Below are 17,749 nucleotides of genomic sequence, written 5' to 3' on the forward strand. Positions count from 1 at the left end.
ACATTATAAATTATCATATATATGTATTGTAAAGCACAAAAAATAGCACAGAATCCCAGGATCCCTGAGGCTGGAAAGCCCTCCCAGCCCAGCCAGGCCCAGCTGTGCCCCATGCCCACCTTGTCCCCAGCCCAGAGCACTGAGTGCCACCTCCAGCCCTTCCTGGGACACCTCCAGGGATGGGCACTCCAAACCTCCCTGGGCAGCTCTTCCCAAGGCCTGAGCTCCCTTTCCATGGGGAAATTCCTGCTGCTGTCCACCCTGAGCCTGCCCTGGCCCAGCCTGAGGCCGTTCCCTCTCCTCCTGTCCCTGTTCCCTGGGAACAGAGCCCGACCCCCCCTCACTGCCCCCTCCTGTCAGGGACTTGTGCAGAGCCACAAGGTCCCCCCTGAGCCTCCTTTGCTCCAGCCTGAGCCCCTTTCCAGCTCCCTCAGCCGCTCCTGGGGCTCCAGCCCCTTCCCAGCTCCCTTCCCTGCCCTGGACATGCTCAGCCCCTCCAGGTCTCTATTGCAGTGAGGATCAGAACTGACATCTCAATTTCCAACCTTATTTTGCAATAGTAACCAGTTGTTTAGATGTGCATTCCACATTCTCCACTCTCAACCAGTTCCCCAGCAGCACTGACTCCACTCCTGTGCCTTCCTTGTCTCTCCCAGCATCCCCAAGAAAGAACCCATAGTGGGATAAAACAAAAATCATGAAGGAACCAACTGCCCGGACAGCTGCCAGAAACCTGGGCTGGATAAGCTGAGCTCTGTGCCACCCCTTCCCTTCAGGAAAGCTGTGATTTCACTCCAAGTACTGATATTTGTATTTGTAGGAACTTACAAATCTCAGCTTTGAACTCTAACAAATTCAACTGACATTGACCAACAAGTTCAAAAATGATTCAAACAGGAAGAAGGAGAGATGATAAGAGGAACCACAACTGCACCGTCAGTCAATTGCACACAGTTCCCTTGGGAAGCCAGCCCACAACTCCCACCATCAGCAAAATCATGCCAGCAAGGAAATGTGACCAACAGTCAGACCATCAAAGGGTTCATTTTGCACAAGAGTCAGAAGATGCAACAGATACTTTGGCCTGCTTCTAGAGAGCACAACGAGGAACACTGAGCTACTCACCTGTGCCTGTCACAAAACAGCTTAAGCCATTGCTGCTCTGGGATTTGCCAAATCAATCCAACATTAAACACCTCCTTCCAACATAAATCCCTTCATCCCTAAAGAATAGCGATCCACATCTCATCCACAGAGTATAAACCACTGAACACTGGGATCAGTCACGAGTTCTGTACTTCCCAACCCTCCAGAAAAGGCAAACGTTCCAGCTTTCCAATTCCCAGTGTTGTGCCAACAGCAGCCATCCCACAGGCCCCACCAAGGTCAGAGGATCTCTGAGGCTGGAAAAGCCCTCCCAGCCCAGCCAGGCCCAGCTGTGCCCCATGCCCACCTTGTCCCCAGCCCAGAGCACTGAGTGCCACCTCCAGCCCTTCCTGGGACACCTCCAGGGATGGGCACTCCAAACCTCCCTGGGCAGCTCCTGCCAAGGCCTGAGCTCCCTTTCCATGGGGAAATTCCTGCTGCTGTCCACCCTGAGCCTGCCCTGGCCCAGCCTGAGGCCGTTCCCTCTCCTCCTGTCCCTGTTCCCTGGCAGCAGAGCCCGACCCCCCCGGCTGCCCCCTCCTGTCAGGTCTGTGGGGCACTGGAGCGTGTTGGTGCTCCCAGTCAGGGAGAGCAGTGTGACAGATCAATGACATTCCAGGAGATCAATAATTTGAATGCCCACAGGACCATTCCACAGATCTCTGTGTGATTTCCTTCTGCTTGGGGTTATTGGCCTGTGCTGTTCCGGGCAGGCAGAAAGGACCCTGTTGTGAGAGTTGTTCCAGTTGCACTGAACATCTCCTGTGCTCAGGGGCTTGACCTGTGTGTCACCTGGGAGGTGGAAAGCCCAAAAAGTCTGGGAGTGCAATCACAGAAGCATGGAATGGTTTGGGTTGGGACTTAAAGCCCATCCAGTGCCACCCCTTGCCATGGACAGGGATACCTTTCCCTAGAGGAAACCCTCCTGCCTTCCACAACCTCCCCAGCCACGGTTTTCCATGCAGTTCAGAGCACAAGGAGCCTTTCCCCATGCCTGACCCGGGGGATGATGAGATGTCCCCCTGGCACAGGGATGGAAAGCATACAACAAACATCAGGACCGAGGCACTCCAACAGCACCACTTTTATATTATGTACAAATGGAACTTCCATCACTACACAATTATCTTCACACACACAGAGTGTTAAAACAGACATTCATGAGAAACATTTGCTTACCCCCAGCTCTGAGTGAGGGAGGAAAGGCCCTGCTCAGCCAGCTCAGCTGTCAGGGCTCCCTCTCTCTTCCACCTTACACTGCTGTTGCTAAGCCCAGAAATATTCAAATTCTTGATCCTTACTGCAGATTATTTCTTCTCATAAACCAATACTCTATACACAAGCAGTGCTTCTATTTATATAACTTATAAAAAACAAGGAGGGTCAAACCCTAACCCTAAAACTTGTTCATATAAAACTGAACCACATAGAGACCAACCCCATATATATAAATCCTAGATCATATCTAAGTACTGATGTTGAAAGTTTTTACCTCGAAAAAATAAGCAGGTTGAAAATAACTCCAGTAAAAACATTTATTCATAGGAGTCAGACATGCATGAAAATCCCTTTCACAATGTATTATACATCGACTTTAAAAACACAGCTTAGAACTTTATTAGAGTTTCTATTTAAAGTTATCTGTGCTCTGCTGAGACCATGTTTACAGAGACAACTGCAATAAAGCCACAGGACGTATAAATTAAGAATAATTGAGCTATTTCAGCGTTGTGTGTCTTTATACAAACACATTTTACATAAAAAAGACCCTATTTTTGTTTTCCCTAAACTGCAACACAGCATTTCTATTCCTAAACAATTTCTCATGAGATAATTCTTGATTTGAATGCCAAAATTAATTCCTGAGGCCATTTATCAGTCACCTTCCTCCTCCTACAGGAAAAAAAAAAGAGACAAACCCAACCAGATAAAGTCCCCACATCCTCCAAGAATTCCAAATGACAACAAAATCCCTCCAAGCAGGACATCAGATGAGAGTGTCCCATGCTGACAGCAGGGTTTGGAGTTTGCAGGTGTTCCATGGGAACGACCAGGATCAAGTCAAGGCACTCAAGAGTTTTAGCAAAACCTGGTAATTTTGGATCAATGTCGGCAAACAAAAGCAGTTTGAGCCATTAAGGGAATTCTAATCCTTGCTCTTTGGAGATCAGATTTTAACACAGTCACCAGCCTGCAAAACTTTTTAGGGTTTCTGCTCCTTACAGGAATCACTGGGAAAGTAAAAACCTTCACAAATGTCAAGTCCTGCCATTTCTTCTACTTTGTGCCAAGCACCCAGATGAGATTAACAAAACAACTCCCCACTGCAGATCACCACCACCGGTGGCAATGATCAAACTGCTGAGGAGTCACTTCTGTATTCCAGAATCATGGAATGGTTTGGGTTGGGGGGGACTTTAAAGATCATCTGCCTGACAGGAGGGGGCAGCCGGGGGGGTCGGGCTCTGCTGCCAGGGAACAGGGACAGGAGGAGAGGGAACGGCCTCAGGCTGGGCCAGGGCAGGCTCAGGGTGGACAGCAGCAGGAATTTCCCCATGGAAAGGGAGCTCAGGCCTTGGCAGGAGCTGCCCAGGGAGGTTTGGAGTGCCCATCCCTGGAGGTGTCCCAGGAAGGGCTGGAGGTGGCACTCAGTGCTCTGGGCTGGGGACAAGGTGGGCATGGGGCACAGCTGGGCCTGGCTGGGCTGGGAGGGCTTTTCCAGCCTCAGGGATCCTGGGATCTCTCACACATGGGCTTGTTTTAATCTTGACAGCATTCCCCCAGTAATTCCAGTCCCAACTGAACTGTGACTGGATTACAGCACCCTTTTCAAGAGGTGACTGACACTTATTTTAGAAGATTTAACACAGTGAAAAGCCAGTGCATCACTCAACTGTTTCTAAACTCCTTATTAAGGAATAAAGTAAGTATCTTGTTTTATTTTCAGTTTAATAGTTGTTGGCTGACATTAACTTCAAGAATGATCCAGAAAGCAGGACAAGGAGATGCAGGATGCCCCTGCTGGATGCGAGTGTTGTGTGCCCTTGGACCTCCAAGTCTGTTCTGTTTGACAGCCCCTCTCAGCTGGGGCTCCTCTCGAGGTGGAACAGCACCAGCCCCCTCAGCCTTTCCTGGGCATGTAGATGCTCCAGGCCCGTCCTCATCTCTGCTGGATCTGGTCTGGGAGCTCAGCAAGCACCAGCCCAACTACAGAATAAATTATTACGTGGCTTTTTTCAGATTATCCCTTTCCTTATTCCTGCATCAACTCTCACACCTATTCCACCCACCTCGAGCCACCTCCTATAGCGAGGGGGACACTGCTGCAGCACAACCAAATCAAGAAGATCATGGAAGTATCCCAGGAAGTGGCTGATAAACTTCTTTCCTCCCTTTCCTACAGATGCCCATGATACAACTCTGCAGGACCTCCCATGTTTCAACCCAGCCTGATGTTTTTAAAGGAATTAGGGAAGCCAAAGGAATAGGTCAGAGCCATCAAATCCATCTTGGACAGTAATGGTGGCCTTCCAGCCAAATTTAATCACTTGTAGGCCTGACCTAATCCCACCTAGCTACGCTGTGAAAGTCCACATGCTTGTCTCAACTTTAGAGCTGATCCTTTGAAATGGGGACACTGTAAAAAAAAAAGAAAATCGGCTGTTCTTGAGATGTTTCACTTCACCTTCTCTCCCTCTGCCACTAAGTAACAGCTCTGCTGGGGGAAGGGTAGGAAGGAAGGAAAAGCCCTGAGTCAGCACAAGTGTTGAGTCAGGAGAGTTCAGGATGTGCACTTCCATTCCCTTTGCCTTCCTCTGAGGCAAAAGCAGCAGATAAAAGGTCTGGTAGGGCAGGGAGAAGCTGCAGCTGGTGATGAAAGCAAAGGCTCTGTCCTTGGAAGGACTCATGGAGGTCACTCTGTGCCCTGCAAGCAGCTGCTCTCCTGAACTCTCCCAGTTACATAAGTGCAGGGCTCTGCTGGGGCAGATTTGGGAAGCAGATTTTCAAACAGTCGTTTAATAGGAGAATCATTCAGCGTCTACCAAGCCTTATCAGCATCTCAGTAGCTGTGTCAGCCCACGTCACCACTGCCTGAGGCAGCTCCTATCTCCCACCCAAGGACATTTTGCTCTGAATTTCTTCCAAGCTCTGTCTTCCGAAATTTTGCAGGACACAAGGAGCTCTTCAGATGCAAGAACAGACTTAAATTGTGGCATTTAGACCAGGATTTCTGTTATGCACCTTCCTTCTGGTCACACTTAGCCCTATTGCTCCAACACCAGTTGATCACAGGTGGCCAACAGGAGAAGGTGTCCAACAGGCAAGAAACAGCAGCTTTATAGGGAAGAAATGCAAATGCTGGAGGAACTGACAGTGAAACTTCCTGGGCTGTTTTTCACAGGGACATGACAGGCCCTTGGGATTTCTTTACACTACAAAGGGGGCTGAGCAGGCACCAGTTCATAGGGAAGGTCAGGGACCCTCTCACATTGTCAAGCGTGCAGAGGCTGCATAAAGCTTAAACAAGGAATTAAACATGCTAAAGCCCCATTGCTAGAGCTCCTGTCTCCTATTTAAAATATCCTTAAGCACACTCTAAGGAAATTAAGCAAAAAAGGCTTCACTGCATGAGAGGAGGAATATCCCAAAGCAAGGGTTTCCTGTTTCCAGGTTCCAGGAGATCAATTCCCTTCAAAATGCCTAGAATCAGTTTTCAAACAAGAGCAAAACCATCCCAGGTGTGACCACAAAACCAGGCAAATGACACATGCAATGGGATAAGGGAAAGAACAAACAGTTTGCAAGATAAAATGCAACATGTAGATACATATAGAACATATGTAAATATACACATACATTTTTAAAAGGCACAATCCACCTAAAAATCCTATTTCTATATTAAATAGAATTATTAATTGACTGCAATACATTTGAATGGCACAAAAAAATTGTGTAAGGGCATGTGCCAAGCTCTCTTTCCAGATGACAATTGTGCTTTCCCACAAATCCACATAAATCAGGCTCCTGCATCTCAACAACAACTGGAAAAATTTCTATTCTTGGCTGGAGTAAAGAATCACTGAATGTTTTAGGTTGGGAGGGATCCTAAAGCCCATTGCATCTGGGCAGGGACACCTCCCACTGTCCCAGGCTGCTCCAAGCCCCAATGTCCAGCCTGGCCTTGGGCACTGCCAGGGATCCAGGGGCAGCCCCAGCTGCTCTGGGCACCCTGTGCCAGGGCCTCCCCAGGGAAGGATTTCTCCCCAGTATCCCATCCAATCCTTCTCTCTTCAAATGTTAAGATACAAGGCCAGGAATAATCCTGCTGGATGCATTACCAGTGGAAATGACAAGTTCAGACAGAGCAAACAAATGAGCAAAACAGACACAAAACAAGGGAAGACTTTCCATGTATTTCACTGCACTTGAGGTGCGAGGATTTATGGAACAAGACTTCCCCAAAGCAAACAGAGCGAGGTTCACAGGTCTCTACACAAAGCCACAGGTCAAGACAAGAGTTTACTGGGAGCACAGCCAGATTTCAGCTTTAGCTCTGCCCCACAGCAGCACCACTGAACGGCTGAGGAGCAACAGGAGGGCTCCAAGTGTCCCCAAGTTCCAGCTACTCTGCATTTCTGCCAAGGGCTGAGAATCATTTCAGGCTGTGCAAGAGAGAGCAAGGACATGCACACAAAGCCAACAACTCCAAGGAAAAATCTGGATATGGAAGACAGGGTCTCTTTTTTTTAAGAGCCCTGAATCAAACAGCGAAGAGATGCTCATCCTCAACATGTAAATACTTGGAGCTGCTCTGAAGGATGTAGCAGGGAGGCACCATGTGCATGGGCCTTTTTCATGCTGGATCTGGAAAATTCTCTTATGGTCCTTCTCTAAATGACCCAGGAACTCTAGACAGTTAATAACACTGCAGAGTAATTTTCCTGTCCTGAAATGCTTTAATACGTCTTTCCAGGATAAAAATTCCTTTTCCTGCAAGAGGATAAGAACATTAAGGCTGCTGTTAGTGCTAATGGTTTATTTACTGTAAGTCACAAATCTGTGGTATGGGGAGGTTTGTTTACTGTAGCTCACAAATTTCTCCCCTGTGGGTACTTCAAAAGTTGACTGGCTTGCAGTTCCCTGTAATCAGAAAAATTTGCTACAAGGTTGTGGGGCAGCCTTGGACTGGGAAAAAAATCCAACTGCAAAATTGTAACATGATGCTGATTTCCCAGCATAATGACCTTAACAAAAAACCTTTCAAGTTTGATTCAGAAAGAAAGCCAAGGCAGCTATGAAAACAAACCTCCTCCTTAAAACCCTCACATTCGCAAGTTTTTAACATGCTGACTGATGATCAGTGCCCAAGTACACCCACAAATGGTTCTCCTGGGATGTCACAGCCTGATCCTCACCCACTGACACTGTGTGCCGGCACCAGGTTGGTTACTACAGAGACACCCCGAACTCTGCACCCACAAGAGAGAATCCCTGGGATCCCTGAGGCTGGAAAAGCCCTCCCAGCCCAGCCAGGCCCAGCTGTGCCCCATGCCCACCTTGTCCCCAGCCCAGAGCACTGAGTGCCACCTCCAGCCCTTCCTGGGACACCTCCAGGGATGGGCACTCCAAACCTCCCTGGGCAGCCCCTGCCAAGGCCTGAGCTCCCTTTCCATGGGGAAATTCCTGCTGCTGTCCACCCTGAGCCTGCCCTGGCCCAGCCTGAGGCCGTTCCCTCTCCTCCTGTCCCTGTTCCCTGGCAGCAGAGCCCGACCCCCCCGGCTGCCCCCTCCTGGCAGGGACTTGTGCAGAGCCACAAGGTCCCCCCTGAGCCTCCTTTGCTCCAGCCTGAGCCCCTTCCCAGCTCCCTCAGCCGCTCCTGGGGCTCCAGCCCCTTCCCAGCTCCCTTCCCTGCCCTGGACATGCTCCAGCCCCTCAGGGTTTCTCTTAGCCCAAGAGCCCACAACTGGACACAGCCCTCGAGGGGCCTCTCTGTGCCCAGCACATGGCACAATCCTTGGCCAGGTCCTGCTGGACACATTGGGGCTGATCCAAGCCAGGATGTTTCCTCAGCAAAGGCAGGGAGAGAAAAAAGGTAAGTGAAGAGATGAAACATAGTAAAGAGAGGTAAGGGAGTGGAGGGCCAAGGAATGATGGAAGAGCAGGAAGGGCAGGATACAGCAACTCCATGGTATAAACACAACTCATCCCTTCCCTCCCTCCAACTCCCACAGCTCCAGTCAAACCTCCCAAAGACTGAGCTTTCCAAGGTTCACACCTCTGGGCAGAGATTAAACTTGCTCAGAAGATGGTGCTACACCCACCACAGAACAATGATCTGAAGACAGACGTTTCCTTCAGGGTCTGACTTGCCTTGACAGCACCTTTGAGAGAACCTTTTCCTCATCTCCAGCCCAGACCTCCCCAACACAGCTCGAGCTGTTCCCTCAGGTCCTGAACCTGCTCACAGGGAGCAGAGATCAGTGCCTGACAATGACAGATATGAAAGGTTTGTACAATTTATAGCACAGGAGGAACAAGCTGCACAATTTATAGCTCATACTTGCAGCAGTGGATTAAACCCAACAATCCAAATTCATCCAGGTGATTTCAGAAGCTGCTGCCACTTTGAAGGTGCTGTCACTCCTGACTGTGGATCAGGATTCCTTTATTTCTCCATCTGGCTTGTTAAAAATAGGGGCAATTCACCTTGGCAGTGGAGTCTTATGACTCCAAGAGGAGATGGCTCAAGGGCCACTTGCTGCAGCATGAAGTCCCCAGCAGGGCCTGGGGACAGCTGGGGAGGCAGCGAGAAGAGCAGAGGCTCTCCCAGCTGGCACCGCAGCCAGCAGGAACCGCTCAGCTCCCGCTCCTGGCTCCGGCACGGCACAGCATTCTCTGCGAGCTGGCAACTGCCAGCATCTCCAAAATAAACTCTGCCTGCTAAAAATATATTTCTGGTTATTTGCCTTCTGAGTGAGACCTCAAAATGAAAACTGGCATTCTAATGATGAATCCACAACTTCATCAATCATTACCTTCTGAAACAGCAAGCATGAGTTTATGGCAGTCATTTGGCTGCAGAAGTGTAGCCTAAAGGTATTGTACAGGAAAAATTAAGTTGTCAATATTTCAGCTATTCAAAACCACCCTATACTGAAGCATTTGCAATCAAACCTTCATCAGTCAAAAAAGCCTTTTTCAAACTCAGCAGTGAAGTTTTCAATTCTCCTGAAAAATACCACAGGCATTTACTGGTGCTTGAAGCAAAGAGAAAACCCAAAATGAACTCACTGGGGTGGAGAGTTGGCTACTTGCAGAGAAAGGAATCTGAACTTTTGCCTCAAAATTAACTTGCCCCTCTTTGGGGAAAGAAAAGGGTAATAACACTCAACCACCACTGACACCACGAAAATGAATACATAGAACCAGAGAAAGGTTTAGAAAGTACCTGAATGCTCATCCAGTGCCATGGGCAGGGACACCTTCCACTATCCCACTAACCCTAACCCATCCAACCTGGCCTTGGACACTTACAAGGATCCAGGGGCAGCCCCAGCTGCTCTGGGCACCCTGTGCCAGGGCCTGCCCACCCTCCCAGGGAACAATTTTTTCCTAATACCTGATCTAAACCCATAATTTTTCATTTTGAGGCCATTCCCCCTTGTCCTGCAACTCCAGCCCTTGGGAATTGTCTCTCTCCATGCTTCCTCTTGGCTCCTTCAGGCCCTGCAAGGCCACACTGAGCTCAGCCCAAAGCTTCTCCTCTCCAGGCTGAACAATCCCAGCTCTCGCAGCCTTTCCTCCCAGCAGAGCTGCTCCATCCCTCTGCTCATCCTGGTGCCTCCTCTGGCCTCTCTCCAGCAGCTCCACGTCCTCCCTGTGCTGGGCCCAGGGCTGGGGCAGCTCTGCAGGTGGGCTCTCACCTGGGCACAGGGGCACAGGGGCACCATCCCAATCCCTTCCCTGCTGCCCACGCTGGGGGATCAGCCCAGGGCATGGGGGGCTCTGGGCTGGGGCAGGTCCAGCACTCACCCACAGCACCCCAATCCTTCTCCCAGGGCTGCTCCTTCTGCTCATGCCAGCCTGGGTTGATCCCGGGGGTTGTACTTTCCTGACCCAAAACCAATGGAGGCACTGAACATGCCACGGATGATTCACAGCATTTTCCAGGTGACGTGTTCAGTTCCCAAGCTGTGACCAGCTGGACCAGGCCCTGTGGAGCACTTATTACATCAAATCCACTTTGCTTTCTCACAGAAATGAATAATTAAGTACCTGTAGAGATAAAACTACCTGAACATGCCTCAGTTCTCATCTGCTTAAATGCTGCTGCTGACAGTTTGAGAACCCAAGCACTCAGAGCACTCCTCCAAATGTTCAGCTGGGCTGGTGCAACTTTCAAGAAGGAAACCCCAAATTACACAAGAAAAAAAAATCCAGTATAAAAAAAATGCCACTTCATATGTTAAAGAAAACAGCAGCAGCAAATAATCTTCAATTAAGGCTCCCAGCAAGAGATGCCCTCACACTCTACATTGAAGAGGCCATTTACTCACACACTTCTGTTCTTTTTACTTTTTATTTGTAGTTCTCCAGCAAACATTGTCCATGACAACTTTCAAGCTACAGGAGTTCTATATGGCAACAGCTCATGGATTCAAACCCTGCTGAAGAATCTTACTGATTATTTCAACTCTTGGTATTGAAGAGAGGACAAATGAAGGAATAACACAAGTATCTGGGGTATATGTTTGTCTATGGCTCTTTTAATCATTGCTTGGACAGCTGGGAATTGGAATGCTCAAGGAGTAGGGAGAAAGGGGAAAAAAAAAACCCAAACAGCACCTCCCGTTCCTTCAGAACATGAACAAAGGAGAAAGATTTTTGAATTGGGCCCAGCAGAAAAATCTGCATCTTCCAACCCTGAGATCATTCCCTCAGCCTTATGAAAGGTTCCTGTTTAAGAGCCCCAAACAGGGGCTTGCAGGGGCCTCCCAAATCCTGGTTGCCAGCAGCCAATATGGTGTCAAAGCACTGTGTTAAAATCCTCCAGGAACTGGAGGTACCAGCTGGGAGAATCAGGCTGGAATGAGGCAAAGAACCTGGGCAACAGAGCAAATCCTGCAGGCTGAGGAGGAAATATAACACCTCAGGACAACGTGCACTAGAACCTGTCAGGGAACACTGGGAAGACACCTACTGCCTAACAACCATGGGAAAGGGAGGAAAATCTTCCTGAAACACAGATTGGCATGGCAGAGCTGAAGCCAGAAATCATGGAATCACAGAAATTTTGGGTTGGGAGGGACCCTAAAGCTCATCTAATTCCACCCCTGCCATGGGCAGGGACACCTCCCACTGTCCCAGGCTGCTCCAAGCCCCAGTGTCCAGCCTGGCCTTGGGCACTGCCAGGGATCCAGGGGCAGCCCCAGCTGCTCTGGGCACCCTGTGCCAGTAGCCCAAATCAGACTACACAGAAGACTAAGTTCTGTCTTTTGCTCACCTACTTCAAAATTCGGAGATTCTTATGTGCGTCTTTCTTTGAAATTCATTTCATTGCTGACAGTTCAGGAAGCTGTTAGCTCACTTCTAAATAAAACATGCAGAATATTAAGACACATCCAAACACACCTGCCTGAACAAGCAAACACCACATGCGGCTTTCCCCAAACCCTGGAAAGAACATTCCTAATAAATCCTGAAGGGATACAGGATGAAGGGCATGAAGTGCCCTGCCCACACCCTGTGTTTCAGGCTGGTTTCCCTAAACACTAAAAAGCTTTGATTAGATAGGCAAAACCTTTAGATAGGATATTCCAGGGGACTGCATATGGGAAATCAGTGGAACCCTGGAAAATACTCTGTGTGACAGAAGAATTGATCTGCTTCAGAAAACAGCAATTGCAGAGTACCAAGCCCCAGTAACACACAGAAATCCTGTGTGAATTAAGCACTATGAAGAAAAAACCACACATAAAAAAAAACCCCAAAAAGCCTGAGGGGGAATCACAGATGTTCCAAGCAGGATCTCACAGTTGCAGGAGAGATTTAATTTGGTTTCAATGCAAAGTTCAGTGTTTGAGACCCATAACAAACTCAGGCAAACCTCATTTTCTAAATGCTTCTCCCTAAACTGGACAGACTGAACAGATACACAGAGATCTAAGGGAGGAAAAAAAATGAGCCATAACATTAAAATGTAACAGCCTGGCCAAAAATATGAGTAACCAGATCCACAGTGCCAGAGGTCAGAGATCCACCAGCACTGCTCCCGCCAGCCATTGAATACCAGGAATAAAGGAGTCCTGCAAGGAGGCACTGATCCAGCATCGTCCCCAGGGACAAAGAACTTCACACATTTTTTTCAGTTACCTTGCCAATAACTTCCCCACTGTATCCAACACTAACCATTAAATCTGGAAGGAATATAATGATTCTATAGCAACCAGCTGTGGAGATATTTTTCAAACAGAACAAACTGGATACAAATGCCAAATATTTTCGCAACAAATTTAGCTATTCCTAGTGGGAGGAGAAAACTATGTTTACTGCTGTGATCCAAAACACAGTGTAAATCCAAGTTCTGTACAAAACTCAGGCAGTTTAAAACAAATCTGATAACCAGGAGCAGGTAAACAGACACCCAGGTGTGCACCTTCTGTTACTCTGCCAGGACATCACTCCAGCAGCCTCTCTCCTCTGGAGCAGCATTTCCATGAGGCTTTTCCACACTGGTTACAATCCCACAACCAAGAGGCCAACTTCACTACTATTTCCATGTCCCTTGGACGAGTTTATCAGGGGATCTTCCGGGGATGTGAAGCAGTCACATAACACATCAGCTCTACAGTGGCACCTGCACATCAATCACATCAAGAAAGACCTGGAGGGGCTGGAGCGTGTCCAGGGCAGGGAAGGGAGCTGGGAAGGGGCTGGAGCCCCAGGAGCAGCTGAGGGAGCTGGGAAAGGGGCTCAGGCTGGAGCAAAGGAGGCTCAGGGGGGACCTTGTGGCTCTGCACAAGTCCCTGCCAGGAGGGGGCAGCCGGGGGGGTCGGGCTCTGCTGCCAGGGAACAGGGACAGGAGGAGAGGGAACGGCCTCAGGCTGGGCCAGGGCAGGCTCAGGGTGGACAGCAGCAGGAATTTCCCCATGGAAAGGGAGCTCAGGCCTTGGCAGGGGCTGCCCAGGGAGGTTTGGAGTGCCCGTCCCTGGAGGTGTCCCAGGAAGGGCTGGAGGTGGCACTCAGTGCTCTGGGCTGGGGACAAGGTGGGCATGGGGCACAGCTGGGCCTGGCTGGGCTGGGAGGGCTTTTCCAGCCTCAGGGATCCCAGGGATTCTCTGTCTGTAATTTGGGTCCTGTAAGCTCTCAGAACAATGCAGTGATCTGGCTGTCCCCATGTTTACATGAAGCCATTCCTGCTCTACGTTTCCTGATGTGCAAAGACATAAAAAGATCCAACCTCCCTCCTGCAGGCCAACAAGCACCTCAGTTGAAGCATTTTTCTCAGCAAAACGAGAATGAGACACCATGAGAATTGATGTGTGTGCTTTCTCTTAGCTCAAACACAAAACAGGAAACTTCCAGGTAAAAATAAGGAAAATCAAGCCTAGTATTAGGTTCATGTACATTAGCCCAAGTGCACATCCTCGGAATGCTTATTTTAGAAGTCTACAAATCAAAAGAAAGGTGAAAACCACCTAACTAGGTAACAGCTCTGCTTCCTTCTATCACAACAAGGCTTTGTTTCTATTTAAATCTTCACAGAATAAAGTTTTTAATCTTTAATGAGAGACAAAGCCAAGCTAAAGCAAGATGAAATTATTGGTAGAATGTATTCACCTGGTTTCATAATATTGTACAGGGATAACAACAGAATTCAATGGGTAAACGTTCGAAATCACAGAATGGTTTGGGCTGAAAGGGACCTTAAAGCTCATCCCCTTTCCCAGGCTGCTCCAAGCCCCAATGTCCAGCCTGGCCTTGGGCACTGCCAGGGATCCAGGGGCAGCCCCAGCTGCTCTGGGCACCCTGTGCCAGGGCCTGCCCACCCTCCCAGGGAACAATTCCTGCCCAATCTCCCATCCAGCCTTGCCCTCCTTCATCTTAAAGCAATTCCCCTTTGTCCTGTCACTCCATGCCCCTCCAGGGACTGAAAAGTATCTCAGTTGAGACTGATTCCATTTCCCACTTTTGGTTAATTCTGCTCACCTGGTGTTTTCCCAGCTCTCCTCCCCAGCTGCAGAGCCTGGCTCCTTGTGGGGATCCCAGCTACTTCACAAAAGTACTGGAGAACTGGCACAGGGTGCCCAGAGCAGCTGGGGCTGCCCCTGGATCCCTGGCAGTGCCCAAGGCCAGGCTAGACATTGGGGCTTGGAGCAGCCTGGGACAGTGGGAGGTGTCCCTGCCATGGCAGGGGGTGGGGCTGGATGGGCTTTAAGGTCCCTCCCAATCCAACCCATTCAGGGATTTCCAGAAAAGCCAAGGCAGCCCCTTGTCCATGGCTGGTACAGAACTAGACACTGCTGCTGCCACATTAAACACATTCATCAGAGCAAAGCCAGCCTGGAAAGCTCCATCTTGGCATATCCAGGCCAGCTGCAGCCTTCTGCCCCTTCATAGCCCTAATATTTGCTGCCTTTCCAAACCTCTCCAGCTAAAAGGTACCTCAGATGGAGAGGAATTGCACACATGGGTCTGTGGACGATTCAAGGAACTTTTGTTTAATAAGGATTTATTTATTTCTCCCCTTTCCCTTTTTCCCCCCCCCCCTTCGGAAGCTGGGGAAGGATAGTAAAGCACAATAAACCTCCTCACAAAAGGAAATAAAGTGTCACCAGAATTTCAGTGCTCAAGTTTCCTGGGTCTCATTTCAGTGCACAAAGCTGGACTGAGTCAGCATTTCTCATTCATAATGCTGGCAGGATTTTGAAGGGGGTATTTTAAACACAAGGACTAAATTTCTGTTACTGGTTTGAACTTCCCAAGCAGAACGTCTCATTTTAACATAACAACTGAAGAGATTCAGCATGATTATATTCCCTGCACACATGTAGTTGTTGCCCTGCCCCAGCTAGACTGTGCTTTGCTTTCCCTAAAAAACCCCAGGTGGTTTAATCCAGGATTGCATCAAGGTAATCCAGGGAAAGCCGGAACTTGGCATTACTATAACAGATTCTAGAAACTCCAGGAATTGAGCAACTCCAGCAGGATAGCCTGATTTCCTCGGAGCTACAGAGTAACATTTTCCTGGTTGAAGCAAAGAGAGCAGAAAAAAATGCAACATTATTTCTGAAGCTTCATGTGATTCCTGACTGCAGCAACTTTATCACCCATCAAAAGATCCTCCCTGCCTCTTACAAAAGTCCTTAAAGCCCCCCAACACACAATGGGCACAAGGTTTATTATTCAGCCATCAGCAGAGTCCACCCAGCAACAACTGCAGCTGAACAGAGTGCAGCCTGTGAGGCCGCTGAGATTCCAGCTAACATGTCATCCCTGGAACACGCTCAACTCTGCGAGCCAACCACCAACATGAGCCAAGACACCGAAAGGTCAGAGCTCCGGTTCTCTATCCCTGCCTCCAAGCAAGTGGGCATCACAACAAGGAAAAAGCAATCCTGCATATCCCTACTCTTTTCAGTCCTGCAGTTCTCCTCCTCTCTCAGCAAGGGCTCCAAAGTCTGTCATGAGAGACAAGCGGGAGCAGAGTGAAACCAGCTCAGATCCCACCAGTTCACCTGAGAAATTGTGAATTCTCCAATTGAAACCTCAAGGGTTTGGCTGCAGTTTGACCAAGGAGCACAGCACAAACACATCAGCTTTGGCAAGAGCTGCCCAGGGAGGCTTGGAGTGCCCATCCCTGGAGGTGTCCCAGGAAGGGCTGGAGGTGGCACTCAGTGCTCTGGGCTGGGCACAAGGTGGGCATGGGGCACAGCTGGGCCTGGCTGGGCTGGGAGGGCTTTTCCAGCCTCAGGGGTTCTGGGATTCTGTGAAATGGTGGTGTCTAAAGGCTCAGAGATCCCACATTACATTTTGCTGTACAAAGACTGTATTCAAATTACAAGTGAGATAAACAGAAAACTTTGCCAGATTTCCTAAAATCAGAGAATCACAGAATATCCTGAGCTGGAAGGGACCCCCAGGGATCACCCAGTCCCACCCCTGGCCCTGCCCAGACCCCCCACCAACCCCAGCCTGGGCATCCCTGGCAGCGCTGTCCAAACGCTCCTGGAGCTCTGGCAGCCTCGGGGCCGTGCCCATTCCCTGGGGAGCCTGGGCAGTGCCCAGCAGCCTCTGCGGGAAGAACCTTTCCCTGCTCTCCAGCCTGAGCCTGCCCTGGCCCAGCTCCAGCCGCTCCCTGGGTCCTGCCCCTGCTCACCAGAGGGAAGACCAGGAAAGGGCACCACATGTTCATGTAGAGCTGGGGGGGACAGAGGAGAGGTACTTGGGGGTTTGGTTTTAAGATCTAAAAAGCAGATTAAACTCTTTGGGTTAAATATCCCCAGTAGTTAAAACAGACAAAGTGATTTTTTAAGCCATACAATAGCATTTGTCAGCAGCTCAGAGTAACACTGAAAGCACTTGACTCTAAAGGATGCAGCTTCTTCCCTCCTCACAAAGCAAAATTGTTCTGCTTGCATCATCTGCAGACAGCACGAGTTTGAAGCAATGCCCTCAGATTTAGATGAGGAGTTGAAAGAGCAGCACCAAACAATCCATGCCAGGCAATCCTGCCAGACTGCAGCTGGAGAACTTCCTATTCCTGTGTCACAAGAGCTTTCCAGTCACCGCACAGAGCTCTGGGATTTACTGGCCATCCATAACTTCAGACTCTGCAAAAAGGATGACTAAACAACCTAAAAAAAGCATGGAGCTGGTAAAGTGAAAATGCTGCACAAGCTTCAGCTCCATTCAGATTACTCTGATAACAGCTGTGATAAGGAGGCACATTTTGAGCATGGATAACACCTCAGCTTCCTGTCAGCAGGTTGGGGTCAGAGACCAGGAAGCACCAAACGGGAGGATAAATTGAGGATCTCCTCTTCACAAGCCCAAGATCCCCCTTTTGTCCCACCAAAGCCATCTGAAGAAGCCTTGGCCCACAGGAATTTCCAACCCTGAGACAGACTCACTGACCCCAGTGAAGCCAGAGATTCCTGAGCACAGCCAGAGCCAGCGCCAGCTGGAGCTGATCAGTAATGCCAGCACGGCATCAAGTGCTACACCACCCAAAAAATTAATTGCATTTGCCTTCTTCCTTTGGTCATGTCATCATTATTTGACATTTCCTTGAAGCAATCTCATTTCTCAGCAGAAAATATCCACAAAAACTAGATTTCAGTCATATTTCTTAAAATTCCTGCATTATGTTAAATAGCAGGTTGCTGTTTGTTCTTTAATGAGCACATTATATTCATGTGGTTTGAAGAACAGAGTAAGAGCAGAACACCAGAACATGCAGAAGTTTCCAAGCTGGGTAACGGCTGATTCCCAACTTTGTCCTTAAATACTTCAAAAATCCACAATGTCCTGCCATGAATTCAAGATAGATGACCTTATGTGAAAACATATTTCAACACTTTTATGCTTTGAACTCTTCCTC

General features: G+C 49.0%; 1 protein-coding gene across 4 annotated transcripts in view; it reads right to left on the minus strand.

Annotated features, from left to right (window-relative positions):
* ITSN1 (intersectin 1) overlaps positions 1-17,749 on the minus strand; it is a 104,090-nt gene that overhangs the window by 79,880 nt on the left and 6,461 nt on the right. The window lies entirely within an intron of this gene.

Source organism: Corvus moneduloides, chromosome 2 (assembly GCF_009650955.1).
Source record: "Corvus moneduloides isolate bCorMon1 chromosome 2, bCorMon1.pri, whole genome shotgun sequence".
Taxonomy (NCBI): Eukaryota; Metazoa; Chordata; class Aves; order Passeriformes; family Corvidae; genus Corvus; species Corvus moneduloides.